Below are 27,093 nucleotides of genomic sequence, written 5' to 3' on the forward strand. Positions count from 1 at the left end.
TTACCATAAATTAAGGTATCTTATAATATCAAACTTGTTATTATAAAACATGCTTTAGTTAAGGAGTCATTAATACTTCAAGTGCAAAATGATGATATAAAACCTTGATAAACATGCACTTTTAAGTACTAATCACACCCCCCAACCAGCTTATTACTAGTCCCTAGTAATCTAAAGCGTTAAAATAGAGAAACAATTTGCAAGTTCCACAAAGCAAGACATTCATCATTCAACTTCCATTAATCTATCCAGATAAACAAACTCTCATTAAATTTATATTCCTGCTTCATACTTCGTAAACAAGATATTAATAAACCTTCTTTTTGTGTGCTCAATGAAAACATAGATGATGGGGCTTTTGTTGGAAGAAAACAATATTATGTTCAAATGTTTAAGGTGAACTTCCTTGGGTTGGGATTTTTTTTCTTCTTTTGTTTTTTTCTCTTTTTTTTTCTCTTTTTATTTTCTTTTTATTTATATACACATACAACTTAAAACACAATGTATCTTTAACCCATGTAACGAGTTTTAGGCTAATGACTCCCAGACCAGTTGGTCTTAGGGCATTAGGTGTTGAGAACACCCTACGAGCTTAACAACTCGGGTTTGCAGATACTGATACGTAGATAGTGCAATGTTTGATTCCCTTAAGCTTTTCTCCTTAACCCATGTAACAAGCTTTGGGCCAATAGCTCCCAAGTCAATTGACTTTAGGGTATTAGGTGTTAAAACACCCCTTCGGGCTTAATTGCTTAGGTTAGGGAGGCTACGAAACCAAACTTATCCACGTTTTATTATCATCAATACTATCTTTTTTTTTCTTTTTTTTTTCTTTTTTTTCTTTGCAAATTATATACTATCCTTTTCCCTTAGTTGTTACCTTCAACAAAAGAACATAATTAATGTAATAATCCAATGTGCAACCCACAATCATATGTTAAAGTGTGTGTGTGAAAATGAAGGTTTAATAATACTTGTTAAATGAGTATAGGAGCAGAATCAAGTGATAACAATGCGAGAGTTTGTAAACCTGAATATTTCAAGAAGTATTCTAATAGGCCTTGTTATGAATATTGCAAATAACCATTAAAATTTTTTTACTACGATGCGTCTCAAGAATAATTCCTCTTTACTCTGCCATCCTAGTAATAACAGTTTTGCCAAATGGTTTTTAAAAACAACAACAGTTAGTTGGTTAGTTTATTTTTTTTTAAACTACTTACCCTCTCCCCCCAACCAAAACGAGACATTGTCCCTCAATGTCCTAAAGGTAGAAAGATAGAGTATAGAATACATCACCTGAAACAGTGAACAATGACAAACCTGAAACACACTTAAACAAACATAAAAAGTAACAAAACAAAATAATATGCTATTAATAAAACCAAAAGACACAAGGTTTCACAAATGAAGGCTCAAATCTAATCTAAGCTTTTTACGACTTTCCTTAGTTGACCAATCTAGACGACTCATGCAGGGATCAATGACAGGGATGAAAGATTGTAGTTGGTTAATCAATTGTTCAGCAGTAGCAGCAGAGATTATGATTCGTCGTGCCGAAAGATGTTAGAAAATTCCTGTTCCACAGCTTGATCAAAGGAAAGACAGCAACTTATCATAAAAACCATTAACATTTAACAAACCTATAGGTTTATGGTGAATGTGCAGTTGGGCCCAAGATGAAATATGAAAGATCTCTTTCAATGTGCCCAGACCACCTGGTAAGGCAATGAAGGCATCAGCATGGTTAAACATGGTATTCAGTCGGTCAGACATTGTTGGGACCTGTAGTTCCTCTCCAATTGTTTTTCCAATGATGTCCCCATGTGCTAAAGCTTTGGGGACAACCCCCAAAACTTGACTGCCTCCCAAAAATGCAGCCATTGACACACCTCCCATTAACCCAAGGCTACCTCCCCCATACACTAAATGAATCTTTCTCTCAGCTAGTACCCGACCAAGATGATTTGCTGATTCTAAAAACTCTTTTTCTTCCCAGGACTGGATCCACCGAAAACACAATATTTTTTTATGTGATGACTTGAGGAACCTGCCATTTCTACACACTTCTATATTTGATGAATGTATGGGATGAGTAGAAATGAAGGGAAGGAAGAGAAGAATTTATAGAAGAAAATTGAAAATGCAATCATACCACCTATATGTAAGCCAGTTGTAGTCTCACAAACTCTCTCTCTCTCTCTCTCTCTTTATTAATTATTTATTTTGAAAAAGCATGTGTATGTACAGGTAGTTGTGATTGTGGCTCACATCTTCCCTTGGTTTTACGTCTAAGAACGGCTTAAACGCCCTCTATGGGTTGGGGATAGGCTTCCCATCCAGTTTTCTTAAAAACTGGCAAACAAGGTCTTTTTTAGTCAGATTCCCAAGACTAAGTCGATCATGTTCTTTATGGAATTGTGGCCATAAATCATGAATTACACGATGCACATCTCCACTAGGATGCGTCTCAAGGGTCAACAAAAGATTATCTAAAGACCCCTTACTCAGGCCATCCTTAATGAATTGTATTTTATCTTCACGGTTTATAGATACCATTCCTAAAGAACGACATGTCGCATTACAAGTCCATCTGGCATATCTGTGACAGACTTTCAGTCGTTTTGCACGACGTTTCTTTGCAAAAGTGCTTTTACCTGTTCCAGGCATGTGTGAAATGAAAGAATTGGAGGACTCACCTGATAATCGGACCTTTGCTTCAATCAGCCAACGAATATCTTCAGGAATTCCATGGTTCATTAACAACCTCAATCTTTCACACCTAGCACGGTAAATTTTTGTAATCGCATTTTGAGGCAGAGCGGGAAAATACTTTTTCAATTTCTCAAGAGTGGTGTCCATTTTCAAATGAGAATTGGATGGGAGATTCAAAGAAAGAAGAAAGAGCAGAGAATTGCACAATTATATACACAGATATCAGTTATCATGGGAAACTGAAAGAACCGACTTAAGAGTCACGGAGTACCGTTATCCGCCATTTGACCGGGGTGAGAGAAACTAGCAAAACAAAAGATACACCAAAACAAACAAAAAAAAAGTGAGAAAAACAAAATAATCAACCTTTATCAATAAGATTATTCAAACCAATGGATTCATTTTCACTAGGAAACTCATCAAAGTAAGCTTTTAAACAATGTTCATTTACCTTCAAAACATTGTCATTCTTTGGATTCTCAATATCAAGGGCCCCATAAGGATACACATGTTTCAAAATAAATGGACCGCTCCATCTTGATCTTAGTTTTTCAGGAAATAAATGGAGTTGAGAATTATAAAGCAAAACTTTTTTACCAGTATCAACTTTTTGACAATTTTCACAAGTTTTGCAGAATGCATGTGTGTCCTTGAACATGGTGGGCCAATAAAATCCATTTTGTAAGATTTTTGCAGTCGTCTCTCTTGATGAGAATTGACTCCCACATGCTTCAGAATGACAAAGTTTAATGACATTACTTACCTCATTGTCGGGAATTGCATTTTTGAAAATATTTGATCAGGACAATTTTTGAATAAGTAAGGGTCATCTAAGTAAAAGTTCTTCACTTCGTTCAAAAACTTTCCTTTGTCTTCGGTACTCCAGTGAACTGGCAAATCTCCTGTTGCAAGAAAATTGATATTTTTAGCAAAACCAAGGCATTGAACTGAGAAGAAAGTAAGGATTCTTCAGGAAAAGTAATCATCGATTGGTGTGATGTCAGATATCAAATCTGTTGTCACTCTTGACAAAAGATCCGGCATCAATATTTTCGGTGCCTTTTTCATCCGTGATTTCTTCCTGAGAATAAATCATTTCTAAATCTTCATATTCATCCAACTCAATTTTACTCAAAGTAGATTCAAGTTGATCAATGAACTACAATTCTTCAATATGATCTACTTCTTGTAAATCATTATCATCCTCCAGGCTGCTTGCAAACGTTGAAAATATTCATCTCTAATGTCATGTTTCCAAAAGATAACTTCATGAGTCCATTCCTACAATTAATCAATGCATTAGAAGTTGCAAGAAACGGACGTCCTAAAAATAATAGGAAATGAATTACATGCTTCAACAGGTTGCGTGTCCAAGACAAATAAATCCACAAGGATAAATGAATTTAATCGACTTGTACTTAACACATCTTCAATTATTCCTCTAGGCACTTTTACAGATCTATCGGCGAGTAAAAGAATTACAGAAGTTGGTTTTAACTCACCTAGATTGAGACTTTGAAAAACTGAATATGGAAGTAAATTCACACTAGCTCCAAGATAAATTAAGGCTCTTTCAATTTTATGTTCTCCAATAAAGCAAGAAATTGTACATGACGTCGGGCGACGGCTCCATATCACTTTTGTTTATTTAATAAAAAGATTTTGTTTTGATTGGTTGAAATGAAAATTTTATTGGAGTCGCCATCTAGTAATTTGAGGGAACTAGAAATCCCAAATTAGACACTGGTTCCAAAGATTCAGGTACTGGGTTAGTTATGATTAAGGGAAGGTAGACACCACCCTTAAAACATCCTTTCAAAAGAAAGGTTACCCTTACTCATGTGTTTTTATATTTGATTCAAATGCTATTATATTTTGAGCTTATTTGCAATTTTTATTTTTTTATAAAATAGTTAACGTTGGTCCCTAAAAATAGGAGACACGTTAAAAATGACATCAGTCCCTAAAAATAGGAGACTCGTCTAAAATATTGACACTTAACCCTAAAAAGGAGATTTACCGTCTTAGTTACCAAGAGAAAATAATGGACATAACCCTTATTTGGTATAAAATCCTTGACATCGGTCCTTTTCTGTAAAAGAGAACGTGTCGACCAAAAACAAAAAAATATTCGTAGGAGACGCATTAAAATGACATCGGTTCCTAGAAATAGGAAACTTGTCTAAAATATTGACGTTTAACCCTAAAAAGGAGAATTACGTCGGAGTTACCAAAAAAATATGGACATAATCCATATTTGATATTTAAACTTTTGACATCGGTCCTTTTATGAAAAAGAGACATGTCGACGAACAGTATTTGTTTATAAAAATATAAGTTATTTTTATATCGTTGAGAAATGGGTAATAACCATATTTGAGATTTTGGCTTTGGACCCACGAACGATAACATGATAGGATGGGTGTTAGACCCGCGTTATTTTTCCTTTTATATTTATTTTGTTTTATTTTTAATTTTATTTTGTTAAAGTGTGATATTGTACAATAAACATGCTACATTCAAGCAGCACAACGATTGAGACATGCTAGAAAATTTTAGGACTCGGAAAAGCAGCAGTTATTTGTTCTCCCCATATTACAAAATTACGGTACAGTTTTGTGTGCAAAGTAACATGACATCAATGCCTACTGCAAGAACTCCCTTGGTTTTGTTTTATTATTTTTTTATTTTTTATTATTATAACACACCACACAACACACACACACAAAATATATATATAATTCACGTCCTGCATGAACAGTAGGACGTGAATTATATTTCACGTCTACTGTTCATGCAATAGGAAAGGAAGAAGAAGAAGAAGAAAGAAAAAGAAAGAAGGGAGGCTCACCTGGATGAAGGGGTCGTGGCTGCTATGATGAGGTGGTTCGGCTGGTGGTTGAAACGGTGGAGTTGGAGGAGGAGACGTTGACAGCAGAGGAAGAAAGAAGAAGAAGAAAATCTGCAGCGGGGAGAAGGAGGAGAGGAGAGAGAGGAGAGAGAAAGTCACAGTGGCTGCTCCGCCAGTGGAGAGGATCTGAGTTGATGGAAATTATGGTGGTAAAGCCGGTGATGGTGGTGGTGGTGCTGAAGAAGAGGCGGAGAGAGAAGGAAAAAGTTGCAGAAATCGGCAGAAAAACAGGTTTTTTGGCTGACTTTGGACCCGATTTTCTCTTTTTTTTAGGCCATGAAATCCACCTCTATTTATAGGCGGTGGAAGAGGGAAATCTTTTCTACATTGAGAAAAACTTTAAGCCCTTGATTCAGTTGGGAAGGATCCCAACCATTGGCTCAAAGTAGGTATCATGAGTTGAAAATCTGCAGACAAAAGCTGATTGAGTAGGCCTCTTTAGGCTGTCACCAGTGCTAATATATTGTCATTTAGCCCAACCTGATCACATGGGGTTGTAGCAAAAAAGCATAGGATCCGATTCATATAAGATTTGTTAAATTCGGTGGACATTAGGTACATTGAATGCAGCTGCAAAGTAGTCAACCAGACCAGCTTTTTCAGAGAAAAAAAAAAAATCTGCAGACAAAAGCTGATTGAGTAGGCCTCTTTAGGCTGTCACCAGTGCTAATATATTGTCATTTAGCCCAACTTGATCACATGGGGTTGTATAAAAACTGCAGAGGATCATTTTGGTCTAAGATTTGTCAAATTTGGTGGATGTTAGGTACATTAAATGCAGCTGCAAAGTAGTCAACCACACCAGCTTTTTCAGAAAAAAATAAAGAAGATAATGAACAATGATTTTTGGTCAAAGTTCATTTCAGTCCTCTCTCTTTCAATTGAGCCCTAATTGACCCTAAACCTTTTTATTTAATGCAATTAACCCCCTCATTAACTTGGTAAAAATTAAATGTGGTCCTTTAAAATTTGGATTTTTCTCAATTAAGCCCAAATTAAACGTCCAAACTTAATTTTTTTATCAATTAAGCCCCAAATAAAATTAATTTGACCCATTTAAAGTATAATTAAGTCCTTGCACTTAATTAAATCCCTTCAATTGGACCCAAATTAATTCTTAAACATAATTAAAATTTAATTTGGCCCATGATTAAATCCAATTGGCCCATTAAAAAATTAATTATGTCATTGAACTTAATTTTTATGCAAATTCATCCAATAATCATTTAAATTTGACCTTGAATTTGCATTTTTTCTTCATTTTTTTGGGCACAATAATGTACAATTAGGCCTTGAACTTCCTCCAAATTGCAGCTTGATTCCCCGATTTCCTTTCTCCACATTGTCAGCCTTTATTTTATTTTTTTAATTTTTATTTTTGAAAAAGAAATTGATTTTTTTATTTTTTATAAATAATAATAGAAATAAAATAACATTCAAGAAAATCTTGGTGAGTCCAAAAATTGGGTTACAACAGTTGCCCCCTCTTTACAATGCTTACGGTGCAAAGGCATTGGAAAATTCATTTTCTTTTGACTTTGCATAGTAAGTTTTGTAAAGAAAAAAAAATGATGGCGGTGTTGAAAAATACACAGATTTTTCAGTTGGTCTAATTGTTCCAGGCGACCTGCCCGCTGGTGAAAATGGAAGCAAAGAATTTTGTGAGTGGTCTAATTGTTCCAGGCGACCTGCCCGCTGATGAAATGATAAAATGTGAGGAGACTCGCAAGTGGTCTAATTGTTCCAGGCGACCTGCCCGATTGATAAAATGATAAAACGCGAGGAGACTCGCAAGTGGTCTAATTGTTCCAGGCGACCTGCCCGATTGATAAAATGCGATGAAAATCGCAAGTGGTCCAATTGTTCCAGGCGACCTGCCCGATGATAAAATGCGAAGAAAATCGCAAGTGGTCTAATTGTTCCAGGCGACCTGCCCGATTGATAAAATGCGAGAAAACTTGCAAGTGGTCTAATTGTTCCAGGCGACCTGCCCGATGATAAAATGATAAAACGCGAGGAGACTCGCAAGTGGTCTAATTGTTCCAAGCGACCTGCCCGATTGATAAAATGCGATGAAAATCGCAAGTGGTCCAATTGTTCCAGGCGACCTGCCCGATGATAAAATGCGAAGAAAATCGCAAGTGGTCTAATTGTTCCAGGCGACCTGCCCGATTGATAAAATGCGAGAAAACTCGCAAGTGGTCTAATTGTTCCAGGCGACCTGCCCGATGATAAAATGCGAAGAAACTCGCAAGTGGTCTAATTGTTCCAGGCGACCTGCCCGATTGATAAAATGCAAGGAAACTCACAAGTGGTCTAATTGTTCCAGGCGACCTGCCCGATAAAAAAAATGCGAGGAAACTCGCAAGTGGTCTAATTGTTCCAGGCGACCTGCCCGATTGATAAAATGCGAGGAAACTCGCAAGTGGTCTAATTGTTCTAGGCGACCTGCCCGATTGATAAAATGCGATGAAAATCGCAAGTGGTCTAATTGTTCCAGGTGACCTGCCCGATGATGAGCTTCAGGGTTGATGAAAACGTCTAAAGGAAGTCATACCTGTATGGTTGAGATCTGATTTGTAAATCGATCTCAAAGATGATGTAAGCTTCTCACGAAAGTCTTATATGTACAGCTGGGATCTGATTTGCAAATCAATCTGAAAGACGACGCTCAAGAAAGACTTATATGTACAGTTGAGATCTGATTTGCAAATCAATCTCAAAGACGACGCTCAAGAAAGTCTTATATGTACAGCTAAGATCTGAGCTTCTATTCAAAATGATGGCAGGAGCAAATTCCCTATAAATCACGCGGTATCGGAAAAAAGACATCATCAACTTCTCACATTTTCAATACTCTCAGAGTTCTCAACTTTTGAAGTTTTAACCATGTCTTCCTCTTCTTCCAATGCTAATCCAAACCTTGCTCCTGCGGCAGAGCCTGTTGTTTGGCGTACTACTTTTGAAGTGAATGGTCGTCCAGTTACAATAGAGGATACTGTAATGGACAATGAAGATATTGTTGTAGCCGTGGCTAGAGACATGATCCTTCCTCGTGATGAATTAATACTGTCAGCCAGGACCGATATTGAAGCAGTGAATCAGTCACTTGCTTTCAGTATCAAAGCTACGTCGTCTTTGGTGAACGTTGCGGAGCGTCTTCATGCCAGGAGACTTGAGTTGAATACTCAAATTCCTGAGCTCCATAATCAGATTGAGAATTTAAGGAAAAGGCTCCATGATGAGAGACGTTACAGAAACGACTTGGAGAGGAGAAACGAAGAACTCAATGCACGTGTTGACTTTTGGAGGGACTATGTTAACACACGACACCTCGCAGTTCGAGGAACAGATGGAACGCATAATTAACCAGTTTGAGGAATTTCGAGTAATGATGGATCATCAGCGAGCTGAAAATATCCCTAATCGTCCTCGCAGTGTTTAACGTTTGTACTTGTAAACCATTATGCCCATGAATAAAAATCCATCTTTTTCGTCTTTATTCATGAATTTTGCTTTTATGGAATTGCCATATTTGATATGATTTAAAAGAACTTCAATTCATCTGTGTCTTGTTGGATCCCGTGAGGAGTTTTGTTTCGAGAGATATCTGCAAAACAAATATGCGATGCTTGTGAAGTGAGATGATATGCAATGCATCTTACCTGTTTTTGAAATATAGATCCCCGTTCATCTTGTTTGATCATCTTGACTTTGCAGATCAAGATCATGCTCTTGCTTTCTCTCTTTGTATTGCTTATGTCTTGCTTTCATTAATATCAAGTTTATGCACTTCATTTCCTTTCCTTTACTTAGTTAACCTCTTTCTCATTTATGTTCTTATCTTGTTCATTTATGTTTCTTTCTTTCATTATGTTCAGCTAAGTTAATTATGTCAAGGTGAAAAGGGTACACTAATGGTGTAAGAATAAGTATAATATAAACTTAACATGGACCTTAACGTTGGATACTAACATGTTTTATATTTGTTATCTTGTTCACTTTTAATACTTTGCTTGTTAAATGGTTAATCTAGATTTATGTTGTATAACACTTGGTACAACAAATACTTGGTACTTTCATAGCCCATACTGTATGGTATAACCGACACCTGAGCTATGAAAGGAACTTGATTTGTTGTTAACATAAGTTATAATCAATGAATGCCTGCCAAACATTTACAAGTATTAGCTTTATCTCGAATAAGATAACTAATGTAATCATGTTAACAATTTATAATTTGATTGGAACCTCTTTTATGTGTGGTTTCCAATTTGAGTAATAAGAGTTTATATTATACTTGTTGAAGTACCATTAGTGGATCCTCTAAACCTGGCCCGTTGCCGGGAGGTAAATTCTTGTATAAAATTTACGCGACACAAAAGCTTGATGTCTTCTCACCAAGTGCAGGAGTGTCGAAGTAATAAATAACCCGGCAAGACCGGGGCCGAACCACAAAGAGGTTAATTGTATAAATTATAAAATAACAAGACAACAAAAACAACAACAACAATAACAATAACAACAATAACAACTCAGTACGTGGCGTTGTTACACCTGAGAATGATCCAAAAGATCGGTCACAGGTTTCCAGCCTATATACTAAGGTTTATGAAAAGATCAAGAGGATATATTACAGAATGTAAATAATAATAATAATAATAATAACAATAATAACAATAATAAAAAGCAGAAGATGAAGAAATTAATGAGAACTTTGAGATGAAAGATTAACGTAAGGATTAAACAATGAATAAAAACAAATGTCAAGGTTAGAGGATCCACTAATGGTACTTCAAACAAGTAATAATATAAACTCTTATTACTCAATTGGAACACCACACATAAAGGAGGTTCCAATCAGATTATAAATTGTTAACGGATGATTACATTAGTTATCTTATTCGAATAAAAACTAATACTTGTAAATGTTGGCAGGCATTCATGATTTATAACTTATGTTAACAACAAAATCAAGTCCCTTTCATAGCTCAGGTGTCGGTTATACCATACAGTATGGGCTATGAAAGTACCAAGTATTTGTTTGTACCAAGTGTTATACAACATAAATCTAGATTAAACCATTTAACAAGCAAAGTATTAAAAGTGAAACAAGATAAAAAATGATAAAACATTTAGTATCCAACGTTAAGGTCCATATTAAGTTTATATTATACTTATTCTTACACCATTAGTGTACCCTTTTCACCTTGACATAATTAACTTAACTAAACATAATGAAAGAAAGAAACATAAATAAACAAGATAAGAACATAAATGAGAAAGAAAGTTAACTAAGTAAAAGAAAGGAAATGAAGTGCATAAAACTTGAATATTAATGAAAGCAAGACATAAGCAATACAAAGAGAGAAAGCAAGAGCATGATCTTGATCTTCGTAAACAAGATATTAATAAACCTTCTTTTTGTGTGCTCAATGAAAACATAGATGATGGGGCTTTTGTTGGAAGAAAACAAATATTATGTTCAAATGTTTAAGGTGAACTTCCTTGGGTTGAGATTTTTTTTCTTTTTTCTTCTTCTTTTCTCTTTTTATTTTCTTTTTATTTATATACACATACAACTTAAAACACAATGTATCTTTAACCCATGTAACGAGTTTTTAGGCTAATGACTCCCAGACCAGTTGGTCTTAGGGCATTAGGTGTTGAGACACCCCTACGAGCTTAACAACTCGGGTTGCAGATACTGATACGTAGATAGTGCAATGTTTGATTCCCTTAAGCTTTTCTCCTTAACCCATGTAACAAGCTTTGGGCCAATAGCTCCCAAGTCAGTTGACTTTAGGGTATTAGGTGTTTAAAACACCCCTTCGGGCTTAATTGCTTAGGTTAGGGAGGCTACGAAACCAAACTTATCCACGTTTTTATTATCATCAATACTATTTTTTTTTTTTTTTTTTTTTCTTTGCAAAATTATATTACTATCCTTTTTCCCTTAGTTGTTACCTTCAACAAAAGAACATAATTAATGTAATAATCCAATGTGCAACCCACAATCATATGTTAAAGTGTGTGTGTGAAAATGAAGGTTTAATAATACTTGTTAAAGTGAGTATAGGAGCAGAATCAAGTGATAACAATGTGAGAGTTTGTAAACCTGAATATTTCAAGAAGTATTATGATAGACCTTGGTAATGAAACTTACTAAGATGCGTCTCTAGAGTCAATAAAATTGATTCCATACTCTGCCATCCTAATAACAATTTTGTCAAATGGTTTTAATAATAGCAAAAACAGTTAGCAAGTTAATATATATATATATTTTTTTTAAAACTACTACCCTCTCCCCCCAACCAAAACGAGACATTGTCCTCAATGTTCGAAGGTAGAAAGATAGAGTATAGAAGACATCACCTGAAACAGCGAACAATGACAAACCTGAAACACACTTAAACAAACATAAGAAGTAAACAAAAACAAAATAATATGCTATTAATAAAACCAAAAAGACACAAGGTTTCACAGATGAAGGCTCAAATCTAATCTAAGCTTTTTACGGCTTTCCTTAGTTGACCAATCTAGACGACTCATGCAGGGATCAATGACAGGGATGAAAGATTGTAGTTTGGTCAATCAATTGTTCAGCAGTAGCAGCAGAGATTAATGATTCGTCGTGCCGAAGATGTTTAGAAATTCCTGTTCCACAGCTTGATCAAGGAAAGACAGCAACTTATCATAAAATCCATTAACATTTAACAAACCTATAGGTTTATGGTGAATGTGCAGTTGGGCCCAAGATGAAATATGAAAGATCTCTTCCAATGTGCCCAGACCACCTGGTAAGGCAATGAAGGCATCAACATGGTTAAACATGGTATTCAGTCGGTCAGACATTGTTGGGACCTGTAGTTCCTCTCCAATTGTTTTTCCAATTATGTCCCCAGTTGCTAAAGCTTTGGGGACAACCCCCAAAACTTGACTGCCTCCTAAAAATGCAGCCATTGACACACCTCCCATTAACCCAAGGCTGCCTCCCCCATACACTAAATGAATCTTTCTCTCAGCTAGTACCCGACCAAGATGATTTGCTGATTCTAAAAACTCTTTTTCTTTCCCAGAACTGGATCCACCGAAAACACAAATATTTCTTATATGATGACTTGAGGAACCTGCCATTTCTACACACTTCTATATTTGATGAATATATGGGATGAGTAGAAATGAAGGGAAGGAAGAGAAGAATTTTATAGATGAAAAAAGTGAAAATGCAATCATACCACCTATATGTAGGCCAATTGTAGTCTCACAAACTCTCTCGCTTTATTAATTATTTATTTTGAAAAAAAGCATGTATGTACAGGTAGTTGTGATTGTGGCTCTACATCTTCCCTTGGTTTTACGTCCAAGAACGGCTTTAAACGCCCCTCTATGGGTCGGGGATAGGCTTCCCATCCAGTTTTCTTAAAAACTGGCAAACAGGGTCTTTTTTAGTCAGATTCCCAAGACTAAGTCGATCATGTTCTTTATGGAATTGTGGCCATAAATCATGAATTACACGATGCACATCTCCACTAAGATGCGTCTCAAGGGTCAAACAAAAGATTAATCTAAGACCGCCTTACTCAGGCCATCCTTAATGAATTGTATCTTATCTTCACGGTTTACAGATACCATTCCTAAAGAACGACATGTTGCATTACAAGTCCATCTGGCACATCTGTGACAGACTTCAGTCGTTTTTCACGACGTTTCTTGCAAAAGTGCTTTTACTTGTTCCAGGCAATGTGTGAAATGAAAGAATTGGAGGACTCACCTGATTAATCGGACCTTTGCTTCAATTAGCCAACGAATATCTTCAGGAATTCCATGATTCATTAACAACCGTAATCTTTCACACCTAGCAACGATAAAAAATTTTATTAATCGCATTTTGGAGGCAAAGCGGGAAAATACCTTTTCAACTTTTTCAAGAGTGGTGTCCATTTTCAAAAGAGAATTGGAGAGAGATCAAAAGAAGGAGAAAGAGCTAAGAATTGTACAAATATATACAAATATCAGTTATTTGGGAAACTGAAAGAACCGACTTTAAGTCACGGAGTACCGTTATCCGCACATTTGACCGGGGTGAAAGAGAGACTAGCAAAACATAGATACAACATAAACACAAAACAATGTGAGAAAAAGAATCAATCTTTATATACAGGAGCTCCACTCAATTTAATAGAGTCATTTTTCAACCGAAAAAATTATCAAAATAACTTCAACGATGCCCATTTACCTTGAAAACATTTGTCATTCGTTTGGATCCTCAATATCACAGGCCCCATATGGATACACATGTTTCACAATGAAAAGGACCGCTCCATCTTGATCTTAATTTTCCAGGAAATAAATGGAGTCGAGAATTATAAAGCAAGACTTTTTCACCAATCATTGAATGTTTTTCTCAATATTTTCTTGTCATGAAAGTCTTTTGATTCTTGCTTTATGAATTTTTTGAATTGTCATATGCATCATTTCTTATTTCCTCAAGCTCATTTATTTGCAATTTTCGCAGCTGACTAGCATCATCAAGGTTTGAATTGAAAGCTTTAATAGCCCAATAAGCTTTATGTTCAATTTCCACAGGCAAGTGACAAGGTTTTCCAATAGACTAGTCTATAAGGTGACATACCTAATGATGTTTTATAAGCAGTTCGGTAAGCCCAAAGTGCATCATTAAGTCTTAAAGACCAGTCTTTCCTATTAGGGTTCACTGTTTTCTCCAAGATCTGTTTGATCTCCCTATTAGCAAGCTCTACTTGTCCACTTGTCTGAGGGTGATAAGGGGTGGCAAACTTTATGTGTGATTCCATATTTCTTCATTAAAGACTCAAATGGCTTGTTGCAAAAGTGTGTTCCACCATCACTTATCATGGCTCGAGGATTCCAAAATCGACTTAAAATGTTTTCTTTCAAAAACTTTATCACCGTTTTGTGATCATTGGTTCGACTTGGAAATTGCCTCTATCCATTTTGAAACATAATCTACTGCGACCAATATGTACAAGAAACCAAAATGATGGAGGGAATGGACCCATGAAATCTATACCCCAACAGTCAAAGATTCTCAATGACAAGAATAGGATTTAAAGGCATCATGTGACGTTTCGAAAATAGATCCCAACTTTGACAATTTTCACAAATCTTACAGAATGCATGTGAGTCTTTGAACATGGTGGGCCAATAGAATCCACTTTGTAAGATTTTTGCAGTTGTCTTTCTTGATGAGAAATGACCCCCACATGCCTCAGAATGACAAAATTTAATGACACTACTTACCTCATTTTCAGGAATGCATCTTCGAAATATTTGATCAGGACAATATTTGAATAAATAAGGGTCATCCCAATAAAAGTTCTTTACTTCGTTCTTGAAGAACTTTCTTTGTCTTGGGTACTCCAATGAGCTGGCAATTGTCTGAAACAAGAAAATTAACAATATTAGCAAACCAAGGCATCGTAGAGACAAAAAAATAAGGATTCATCAGGAAAGTAGTCATCGATTGGTGTAATGTCAGATCTCGAATCGGTTGTCAATCTTGACAAATGATCCGCGACAACATTTTCAGTGCCTTTCTTGTCTTTGATTGTGATATCAAATTCTTGAAGTAACAAAAATCCACCGCACCAATCTAGCCTTAAAAATCTTTCTTAGAGAGAAGATATTTCAATGCTGCATGATCACTAAAAAACAATAACAGGTGAGCCAACAAATAAGATCTGAACTTGTCACATGCAAATACTACTGCAAGTAATTCTTTTTCAGTGGTAGTGTAATTCAGTTGAGCACTATTTAAAGTTTTACTTGCCATAGTAAATCACATAAGGTTTCTTATCTTTCCTTGTCCAAGACAGCACCCACGGCATAATCACTAGCGTCACACATTATTTCAAAAGGTAATGACCAATCAGGAGGTTGAATGACAGGAGCAGAAGTAAGCAAGTTTTTAAGTTTAACAAAGGCTTCCTCACAATGTTCAGTCCATTCAAAAATATTATCCTTTGTTAGAAGGTTACTCAAGGGCTTAGATATTACACTAAAATCTTTGATGAACCTTCTGTAAAAACCAGCATGTCTGATTAGTACTTAAAAGTGCATGTTTATCAAGCTTTTATATCATCATTTTGCACTTGAAGTATCAATAACTCCTTAACTAAAGCATGTTTTATAATAACAAGTTTGATATTATAAGATACCTTAATTTATGGTAAATTCTCATTTTAAATGCAGGACTATCACATAAATAAAAGGATTGATTGATGAGTTTAAGCATTGAAAGTTAAAGGACAAAGAGATGGCCAAACTTAGAAAAGAGATGTCGGTGCAGTCCAAACCGGAACATTGCTCGGTAATTGGATCATATCTGGAGCTCTAGATTTCGGATTTAGGTCCACTTTATATGGATGGAAAGGTAAGACAAAAGCCTACAACTTTCATGAGGAGCCCAAGATTTGAAAAGGTCGTTTTGAAGTCCAAATTGAAGGAACAACGAAGAAGTCCGAAGCTGTCCTGCAGCCCAAACACTATTTAGTGTTCAGCCCCATATCTTGAGTTCTAGAAGTCCAAATGTGACCTCATCTTTTTTTTGTTGTGAAAGCTGAGACAATTTCCTAGAACATTCTTGAGGATTCTGGGCAAATTATGATGTTAGCAATGACGTCTTGATCAGACAAGAAATAAGGATTGTTATCTAGTCAAGATGTGGCCACCCACTCATCAATTAGTCAAACAAATCAATAGTTCCAAATTTTGGCCTATAAAAGGAGGCGGCACTTACCATGTATTGAGGCATCTTGGTTTCCAGATCAAGATCATGCTATTGCTTTCTCTCTTTGTATTGCTTATGTTTTGCTTTCATTAATATCAAGTTTATGCACTTCATTTCCTTTCCTTTACTTAGTTAACTTCTTTCTCATTTATGTTCTTATCTTGTTCATTTATGTTTCTTTCTTTCATTATGTTTAGCTAAGTTAATTATGTCAAGGTGAAAAGGGTACACTAATGGTGTAAGAATAAGAATAATATAAACTTACATGGACCTTAACGTTGGATACTAACATGTTTTATATTTGTTATCTTGTTCACTTTTAATACTTTGCTTGTTAAATGGTTAATCTAGATTTATGTTGTATAACACTTGGTACAACAAATACTTGGCACTTTCATAGCCCATACTGTATGGTATAACCGACACCTGAGCTATGAAAGGAACTTGATTTGTTGTTAACATAAGTTATAATCATGAATGCCTTGCCAACATTTACAAGTATTAGCTTTATTCGAATAAGATAACTAATGTAATCATGTTAACAATTTATAATCTGATTGGAAAACCTCCTTTAATGTGTGGTTTCCTATTGAGTAATAAGAGTTTATACTATACTTGTTTGAAGTACCATTAGTGGATCCTCTAACCTTGACATTTGTTTTTATCGTTGTTTAATCCTTACATTAATCTTCCAACTCAAAGTTCTCATTAATTTCTTCATCTTATTCTATTGCTGCTACTACTACTATTATTATTTTTATTATTGTTGTTGTTGTTATTTACATTCTGTAATATATCCCTTTGATCTTTTCATAAACTCAGTATATAGGCTGGAAACCTGTGACCCGATCTTTGGATCATTCTCAGGTGTAACAACGCCACGTACTGAGTATTATAATAATAACTATTGTTATTGTTGTATTGTTATTTATAATTTATACAATTAACCTCTCTGTGGTTCGACCCCGGTCTTGCCGGGTTATTTATTACTTCGACACTCCTGCACTTGGGAAAAGACATCAAGCTTTTGGTCGTGTCAATGTCCTAAGAATGATCTAACATCTTTAACAGATTTTGGTGTTGGTAAGTTGGCAATTAACTCGATTTTAGATTTGTCAACCTCAATTCCTTTCGATGAAACAATGTGACCAAGTACAATGCCGTTTGTTACCATAAAGTGACATTTTTCCCAATTCAGTACAAGATTCTTCTCTTCACACCTGCTCAAAACCTTTTCTAAGTTAGTCAAACAATCATCAAATGAATCACCAAAAACAGAAAAATCATCCATAAAAATTTCAAGAAAACGTTCAACCATATCACTGAATATGCTAAGCATGCATCTTTGAAACGTGGCTGGTGCATTACATAATCCAAAAGGCATCCTTCGATATGCAAAAGTACAAAATGGACATGTGAAAGTAGTCTTCTCTTGATCTTCCAATGCAATTTTCAATTTGATTGTAACTTGAATAACCATCTAGGAAACAATAAAATTCATGACCTGCAACTCTTTCTAGGATTTGGTCCATGAAAGGTAAAGGGAAATGATCTTTTCTAGTCATTGAATTAAGTTTCCTATAGTCAATGCACATGCGCCAACCCGTAACAGTCCTAGTTGGAATTAACTCATTTTTCTCATTTGTTATCACAGTGACTCCAGAATCTTCTTTTTGGGTACAACTTGGGTAGGACTTACCCATTTGCTATCAGAAATAGGATAAATGATTCCATTATCTAGAAGCTTAATGACTTCATTTTTTTCACTATTCTTTCATATTAGGATTAAGCCTTCGTTGCATTCTCTAGAGGGTTTAGCATTTTCCTCCAAATAAATCCTGTGTGTGCAAATCAAAGGGCTAATTCCTTTTATGTCAGCTATGGTCCATCCTAATGCATTTTTTGTGCAATTTTCAGAGTCTGTAATAACTTACCTTCTTGATGCGCATTAAGTTTGGAAGAGATTATATTACCGGAAAAGTTTCATTTTCTCCCAAAAATGAGTATTTGAGATTAAATGGTACGGCTTCAATTCAGGTTTTGGTGGTTGAACACTTGAAGGTATGAGCTCAATTGATCGGGTGGCAATTCTTCAATTTATGGTTTCCAATTGCATGCCTTTGATTCCTGAAAGTAGACCATTTGCAAATCATCAGATTCATCAATCTCAGTTTCACTAGAAGTGGTTTGAAATTGATCATGAACTAATTTTTCAATAAAGTCCACTTCCTGTAAATCATTATATCATCTCCAGGTTGCTTGTAAATGTTGAAAATATTCATCTCCAATGTCATGTTTCCAAATGATAGCTTCATCAGTCCATTCCTACAATTAATCAATGCATTAGAGTGGCAAGAAATGGACGTCCTAAAATGACAGGAATTGAATTACATGCTTCAACAGGTTGCGTGTCCAAGACAACAAAATCCACAGGATAAATGAATTTATCAACTTGTACCAACACATCTTCAATTATTCCTCTAGGCACTTTTTACAGATCTATCGGCGAGTAAAAGAGTTACAGAGGTTGGTTTTTAACTCACCTAGATTGAGACTCTGAAAAACTGAATATGGAAGTAAATTCACACTTAGCTCCAAGATCAAGTAAGGCTCTTTCAATTTTATGTTCTCCAATAAAGCAAGAAATTGTAGGACAACCAGGGTCTTTATATTTCAAAGCATTATTTCTGAAGAATGGCACTTACTTGTTCGGCTAAAAATGCTTTCTTTTTCACATTCAATTTTCTCTTCACAGTGCACAGATCTTTCAAAATTTAGCATAGGAAGGAACCTGTTTAATAGCATCCAACAAAGGTATATTGATCCTTACCTGTTTGAAAATTTCAAAGATTTCAGAGTTGTGAACTAACTTTCCTTTGTTTGATCATTGCATGAGGAAATGGAAGTGCTGGCGGGGAATCAGCCTTTTCTTTGCAATGTTCAGGTTCAACCCCTTCCTTACCCTCAGAGATAGACTCATACATCTTTCTCACAAGGTTCAAGAATAGGTTTTTCAATAACCTTACCACTACGAGAGAGTGATGACTTGATTTGACTTGATCCATGTGTTGGCTTCCAAAAACTACTTGCATTTGCATTGTATTGCCCCTTTGGATTTTGTTGTGGTTGAGAAGGCAACTTACCTTCTCTTTGGAAACTGAGAGCAAATGTTAATTTTGCAAGAGCATCTTTAAAATCGGTCATGCTTTGAGCAAGTTGAGTGTTGATTGTCTCCTGCTTTTCAATGAATGCATGCAATGTTTCCTTAAAATTTCTTCTAGGAGGTGGAGCATAAGGAGGTGCATATCCATGAGAATTGAAGAATTCTTGGTTTTCAGATCAAGATCATGCTCAAAGCAAAATTCTTGTATAAATTATAATATTTAATTTATTTTCTCTTTTCACTTTCATTTTATCTATTTTTGTTTCCTTGTTTTGTTTGTTTTCTTTTTCTTCTATTTTCTTTTCTTGCTTTTATTCTCTTCTTACACGTGCATGAGAGTTTGGTCACGTACATTAAGTGGTAGACTTTTGTAGGGTATCCTCATCATTTTCAGAAAAATTATGGCCGAAGAAGATAATCAATCACTTCATAATGAGAATAATGAGAATAACCGTATGAGAACACTTAGAGACCACATGAATCCCACAAGAACAAGTGCACCCTCATGCATAGTTTTCCCTCCAGATGCATCTCATTTTTATTTTAAGCCAGGCATTATTCAACTTTTACCATCTTTTCATGGCTTAGACTTAGAAAATCCATACTTGCATTTAAGGGAATTTGAGGAGGTCTGTAATACCTAAATGACTCAAATTGTAGCATGAACACCATTCGATTAAAGCTTTTTTCCTTTTTCATTAAAAGGATAAAGCTAAAACATGGCTACAAAGTTTGAGACCGGGATCCATTCGTGCTTGGGATGAAATGCAACAACAATTTTAAAGAAGTTTTTTCCATCTCACAGAACAAACTCTTTCAAAAGACAAATCATCACTTTCACTCAAAAAACCAGGAGAAACATTTTACCCAATGTTGGGATAGGTATCGAGATTTGCTTAATACTTGCCCACATCATGGTTTTGAAACATGGAGATTGGGTTTCACATTTTTATGAAGGTTTAACACCTAGAGATAGGCAAATGGTTGAATTGATGTGCAATGGAACTTTTGAAGATAAAGACCCTAATGAAGCAATGGAGTACCTAGACTTGCTAGCTGAAAATGCTCAAAATTGGGACACCATAGGTACTTATGAGGCACCAAGTAAAACTCAACCTCATACATCTAGTGGAGGTATGCACAACCTTAGGGAAGATCATGACCTCCAAGCCAAGTTTGCATCTTTAGCTAGAAAAGTCGAAGCACTTGAATTGAAAAAAAGTGGTCAATTAAAATCTGTTCAAGACATTGTGTGTCAAATCTGTGAAACAAATGAGCATGCAACCAATGATTGTCCAAACTTTGCCTTCCTTTCAAGGAATGCCTCCATGAACAAGCCCATGCTTTAAACAGTTTCCAAAGGACCCAACCATAACCCATACTCACAAACATATAACCCTGGTTGGAGAAATCACCCAAATTTTAGTTGGAAGAGTGATAACAACAATGCACAAACTTCACATTCCACCGTTTCAAGCACACCATAATTTCCAAAAATTCTCATGGATATGCACCTCCTTATGCTCCACCTCCTAGAAGAAATTTTGAGGAAACATTGCATGCATTCATTGAAAAGCAGGAGACAATCAACACTCAACTTGCTCAAAGCAATGACCGATTTTAAAGATGCTCTTGCAAAAATTAACATCTGCTCTCAGTTTCCAAGAGAAAGGTAAGTTTCCTTCTCAACCACAACAAAATCCAAAGGGGCAATACAATGCAAATGCAAAGTAGTTCTGGAAGCCAACACATGGATCAAGTCAAAATCAGTCATCACTCTTCGTAGTGGTAAGTTATTGAAAAACCTATTCTTGAACCTTGTGAGAAAGATGATGAGTCTATCTCTGAGGGTAAGGAAGGGGTTGAACCTGAACATTGCAAAGAAAAGGCTGATTCCCCGCCAGCACTTCCATTTCCTCATGCCATGATCAAACAAAGGAAAGTTAGTCACAACTCTGAAATCTTTGAAAATTTTCAAACAGGTAAGGATCAATATACCTTTGTTGGATGCTATTAAACAGGTTCCTTCCTATGCTAAATTTTTGAAAGATCTGTGCACTGTGAAGAGAAATTGAATGTGAAAAAAGAAAGCATTTTTAGCCGAACAAGTAAGTGCCATTCTTCAGAACAATAATGCTTTGAAATATAAAGACCCTGGTTGTCCTACAATTTCTTGCTTTATTGGAGAACATAAAATTGAAAGAGCCTTACTTGATCTTGGAGCTTAGTGTGAATTTACTTCCATATTCAGTTTTTCAGAGTCTCAATCTAGGTGAGTTAAAACCAACCTCTGTAACTCTTTTACTCGCCGATAGATCTGTAAAAGTGCCTAGAGGAATAATTGAAGATGTGTTGGTACAAGTTGATAAAATTCATTTATCCTGTGGATTTTGTTGTCTTGGACACGCAACCTATTGAAGCATGTAATTCAATTCCTGTTCATTTTTAGGACGTCCATTTCTTGCCACTTCTAATGCATTGATTTAATTGTAGGAATGGACTGATGAAGCTATCATTTGGAACATGACATTGGAGATGAATATTTTCAACATTTACAAGCAACCTGGAGATGATAATGATTTAACAGGAAGTGGACTTTATTGAAAAATTAGTTCATGATCAATTTCAAAACCACTTCTAGTGATGAAACTGAGATTGATGAATTCTGATGATTTGCAAATGGTCTACTTTCAGGAATCAAAGGCATGCAATTGGAAACCACAAATTAAAGAATTGCCACCACGATCAATTGAGCTCATACCTTCAAGTGTTCAACCACCAAAACCTGAATTGAAGTCGTTACCATTTAATCTCAAATACTCATTTTTGGAGAAAATGAAACTTTTCCGGTAATAATCTCTTCCAAACTTAATGCGCATCAAGAAGGTAAGTTATTACAGACTCTGAAAATGCACAAAAATGCATTAGGATGGACCATAGCTGACATAAAAGGAATTAGCCCTTTGATTTGCACACACATGATTTATTTGGAGGAAAATGCTAAACCCTCTAGAGAAATGCAACGAAGGCTAATCCTAATATGAAAGAAGTAGTGAAAAATGAAGTCATTAAGCTTCTAGATAATGGAATCATTTATCCTATTTCTGATAGCAAATGGGTAAGTCCTACCCAAGTTGTACCCAAAAAGTCTGGAGTCACTGTGATAACAAATGAGAAAAATGAGTTAATTCCAACTAGGACCTGTTACGGGTTGGCGCATGTGCATTGACTATAGGAAACTTAATTCAATGACTAGAAAAGATCATTTCCCTTTACCTTTCATGGACCAAAATCCTAGAAAGAGTTGCAGGTCATGAATTTTATTGTTTCCTAGATGGTTATTCAGGTTACAATCAAATTGAAATTGCATTGGAAGATCAAGAGAAGACTATTTTCACATGTCCATTTGGTACTTTTGCATATCGAAGGATGCCTTTTTGGATTATGTAATGCACCAGCCACGTTTCAAAAGATGCATGCTTAGCATATTCAGTTGATATGGTTGAACGTTTTTCTTGAAAATTTTTATGGATGATTTTTCTGTTTTTGGTGATTCATTTGATGATTGTTTGACTAACTTAGAAAAGGTTTTGAGCAGGTGTGAAGAGAAGAATCTTGTACTGATGGGAAAAATGTCACTTTATGGTAACAAACGGCATTGTACTTGGTCACATTGTTTCATCGAAAGGAATTGAGGTTTGACAAATCTAAAATCGAGTTAATTGCCAACTTACCAACACCAAAAATCTGTTAAAGATGTTAGATCATTCTTAGGACATGCTGGTTTTTACAGAAGGTTTCATCAAAGATTTTAGTGTAATATCTAAGCCCTTGAGTAACCTTCTAACAAGGATAATATTTTTGAATGGACTGAACATTGTGAGGAAGCCTTTGTTAAACTTAAAAACTTGCTTACTTCTGCTCCTGTCATTCAACCTCCTGATTGGTCATTACCTTTTGAAAATAATGTGTTGACGCTAGTGATTATGTCGTGGGTGCTGTCTTGGGACAAAGGAAAGATAAGAAACCTTATGTGATTTACTATGCAAGTAAAACTTTAAATAGTGCTCAACTGAATTACACTACCACTGAAAAAGAATTACTTGCAGTAGTATTTGCATGTGACAAGTTCAGATCTTATCTTGTTGGCTCACCTGTTATTGTTTTTAGTGATCATGCAGCATTGAAATATCTTCTCTCTAAGAAAGATTTTAAGGCTAGATTGGTGCGGTGGATTTTGTTACTTCAAGAATTTGATATCACAATCAAAGACAAGAAAGGCACTGAAAATGTTGTCGCGGATCATTTGTCAAGATTGACAACCGATTCGAGATCTGACATTACACCAATCGATGACTACTTTCCTGATGAATCCTTATTTTTTGTCTCTACGATGCCTTGGTTTGCTAATATTGTTAATTTTCTTGTTTCAGGACAATTGCCAGCTCATTGGAGTACCCAAGACAAAAGAAAGTTCTTGAACGAAGTAAAGAACTTTTATTGGGATGACCCTTATTTATTCAAATATTGTCCTGATCAAATATTTCGAAGATGCATTCCTGACAATGAGGTAAGTAGTGTCATTAAATTTTGTCATTCTGAGGCATGTGGGGGTCATTTCTCATCAAGAAAGACAACTGCAAAAATCTTACAAAGTGGATTCTATTGGCCCACCATGTTCAAAGACTCACATGCATTCTGTAAGATTTGTGAAAATTGTCAAAAGTTGGGATCTATTTCGAAACGTCACATGATGCCTTTAAATCCTATTCTTGTCATTGAGATCTTTGACTGTTGGGGTATAGATTTCATGGGTCCATTCCCTCCATCATTTGGTTTCTTGTACATATTGGTCGCAGTAGATTATGTTTCAAAATGGATAGAGGCAATTCCAAGTCGAACCAATGATCACAAAACGGTGATAAAGTTTTTGAAAGAAAACATTTTAAGTCGATTTGGAATCCCTCGAGCCATGATAAGTGATGGTGGAACACACTTTTGCAACAAGCCATTTGAGTCTTTAATGAAGAAATATGGAATCACACATAAAGTTGCCACCCCTTATCACCCTCAGACAAGTGGACAAGTAGAGCTTGCTAATAGGGAGATCAAACAGATCTTGGAGAAAACAGTGAACCCTAATAGGAAAGACTGGTCTTTAAGACTTAATGATGCACTTTGGGCTTACCGAACTGCTTATAAAACATCATTAGGTATGTCACCTTATAGACTAGTCTATGGAAAACCTTGTCACTTGCCTGTGGAAATTGAACATAAAGCTTATTGGGCTATTAAAGCTTTCAATTCAAACCTTGATGATGCTAGTCAGCTGCGAAAATTGCAAATAAATGAGCTTGAGGAAATAAGAAATGATGCATATGGCAATTCAAAAATTCATAAAGCAAGAATCAAAGACTTTCATGACAAGAAAATATTGAGAAAAACATTCAATGTTGGTGAAAAAGTCTTGCTTTATAATTCTCGACTCCATTTATTTCCTGGAAAATTAAGATCAAGATGGAGCGGTCCTTTCATTGTGAAACATGTGTATCCATATGGGGCCTGTGATATTGAGGATCCAAAGAATGGCAATGTTTTCAAGGTAAATGGGCATCGTTTGAAAGTTTTATTTTTGATAATTTTTTCGGTTGAAAATGACTCTATTAAATTGAGTGATCCTGTATATAAAGATTGATTCTTTTTTCTCACATTGTTTTTGTGTTTTGTTGTATCTATTGTTTTGCTAGTCTCTCTTTCACCCCGGTCAAATGGCGGATAACGGTACTCCATGACTTAAGTCGGTTCTTTCAGTTTCCCAAATAACTGATATTTGTATATATTTGTACAATTCTTAGCTCTTTCTCCCTTCTTTGAATCTCTTCTCCAATTCTCTTTTGAAAATGGACACCACTCTTGAAAAGGTATTTTCCCGCTTTGCCTCCAAATGCGATTAATAAAATTTATCATGCTAGGTGTGAAAGATTACGGTTGTTAATGAATCATGGAATTCCTGAAGATATTCGTTGGCTAATTGAAGCAAAGGTCCGATTATCAGGTGAGTCCTCCAATTCTTTCATTTCACACATGCCTGGAACAGGTAAAAGCACTTTTGCAAAGAAACGTCGTGCAAAACGACTGAAAGTCTGTCACAGATGTGCCAGATGGACTTGTAATGCAACATGTCGTTCTTTAGGAATGGTATCTGTAAACCGTGAAGATAAGATACAATTCATTAAGGATGGCCTGAGTAAGGGGTCTTTAGATAATCTTTTGTTGACCCTTGAGACGCATCCTAGTGGAGATGTGCATCGTGTAATTCATGATTTATGGCCACAATTCCATAAAGAACATGATCGACTTAGTCTTGGGAATCTGACTAAAAAAAAGACCCTGTTTGCCAGTTTTTAAGAAAAACTGGATGGGAAGCCTATCCCCGACCCATAGAGGGCGTTTAAGCCGTTCTTGGACGTAAAACCAAGGGAAGATGTGAGCCACAATCACAACTACCTGTACATACATGCTTTTTCAAAATAAATAATTAATAAAGCGAGAGAGTTTGTGAGACTACAATTGGCCTACATATAGGTGGTATGATTGCATTTTCACTTTTTCATCTATAAATTCTTCTCTTCCTTCCCTTCATTTCTACTCATCCCAATATATCATCAAATATAGAAGTGTGTAGAAAATGGCAGGTTCCTCAAGTCATCATATAAGAATATTTGTGTTTTCGGTGGAATCCAGTTCTGGGAAAGAAAAAGAGTTTTTAGAATCAGCAAATCATCTTGGGTCGGGTACTAGCTGAGAGAAAGATTCATTTAGTGTATGGGGGAGGCAGCCTTGGGTTAATGGGAAGGTGTGTCAATGGCTGCATTTTTAGGAGGCAGTCAAGTTTTGGGGGTTGTCCCCAAAGCTTTAGCAACTGGGGACATAATATGGAAAAACAATTGGAGAGGAACTACAGGTCCCAACAATGTCTGACCGACTGAATACCATGTTTAACCATGTTGATGCCTTCATTGCCTTACCAGGTGGTCTGGGCCACATTGGAAGAGATCTTTCATATTTCATCTTGGGCCCAACTGCACATTCACCATAACCTATAGGTTTTTAAATGTTAATGGTTTTTATGATAGTTGCTGTCTTTCCTTGATCAAGCTGTTGGAACAGAATTTTCTAACATCTTCGGCACGACGAATCATAATCTCTGCTGCTTACTGGCTGAACAATTGATTGACCAACTACAATCTTTCATCCCTGTCATTGATCCCTGCATGAGTCGTCTAGATGGTCAACTAAGGAAAGCCGTAAAAAGCTGTTAGATTAGATTTGAGCCTTCATCTGTGAAACCTTGTGTCTTTTGGTTTTATTAATAGCATATTATGTTTGTTTTGTTACTTCTTATGTTTGTTTAAGTGTGTTTCAGGTTTGTCATTGTTCGCTTGTTTCAGGTGATGTCTTCTATACTCTATCTTTCTACCTTCGAAACATTGAGGACAATGTCTCGTTTTGGTTGGGGGGAAGAGGTAGTAG

At 35.8% G+C, this 27,093-nt stretch overlaps 1 pseudogene; it reads left to right on the plus strand.

Annotated features, from left to right (window-relative positions):
- Positions 1–8,515: 8,515 nt before the first annotated feature.
- Positions 8,516–26,666, plus strand: LOC140954636 (uncharacterized; annotated as a pseudogene).
- Positions 26,667–27,093: the final 427 nt, after the last annotated feature.

This window comes from Populus alba, chromosome 1, assembly GCF_005239225.2.
Source record: "Populus alba chromosome 1, ASM523922v2, whole genome shotgun sequence".
Classification (NCBI taxonomy): domain Eukaryota; kingdom Viridiplantae; phylum Streptophyta; class Magnoliopsida; order Malpighiales; family Salicaceae; genus Populus; species Populus alba.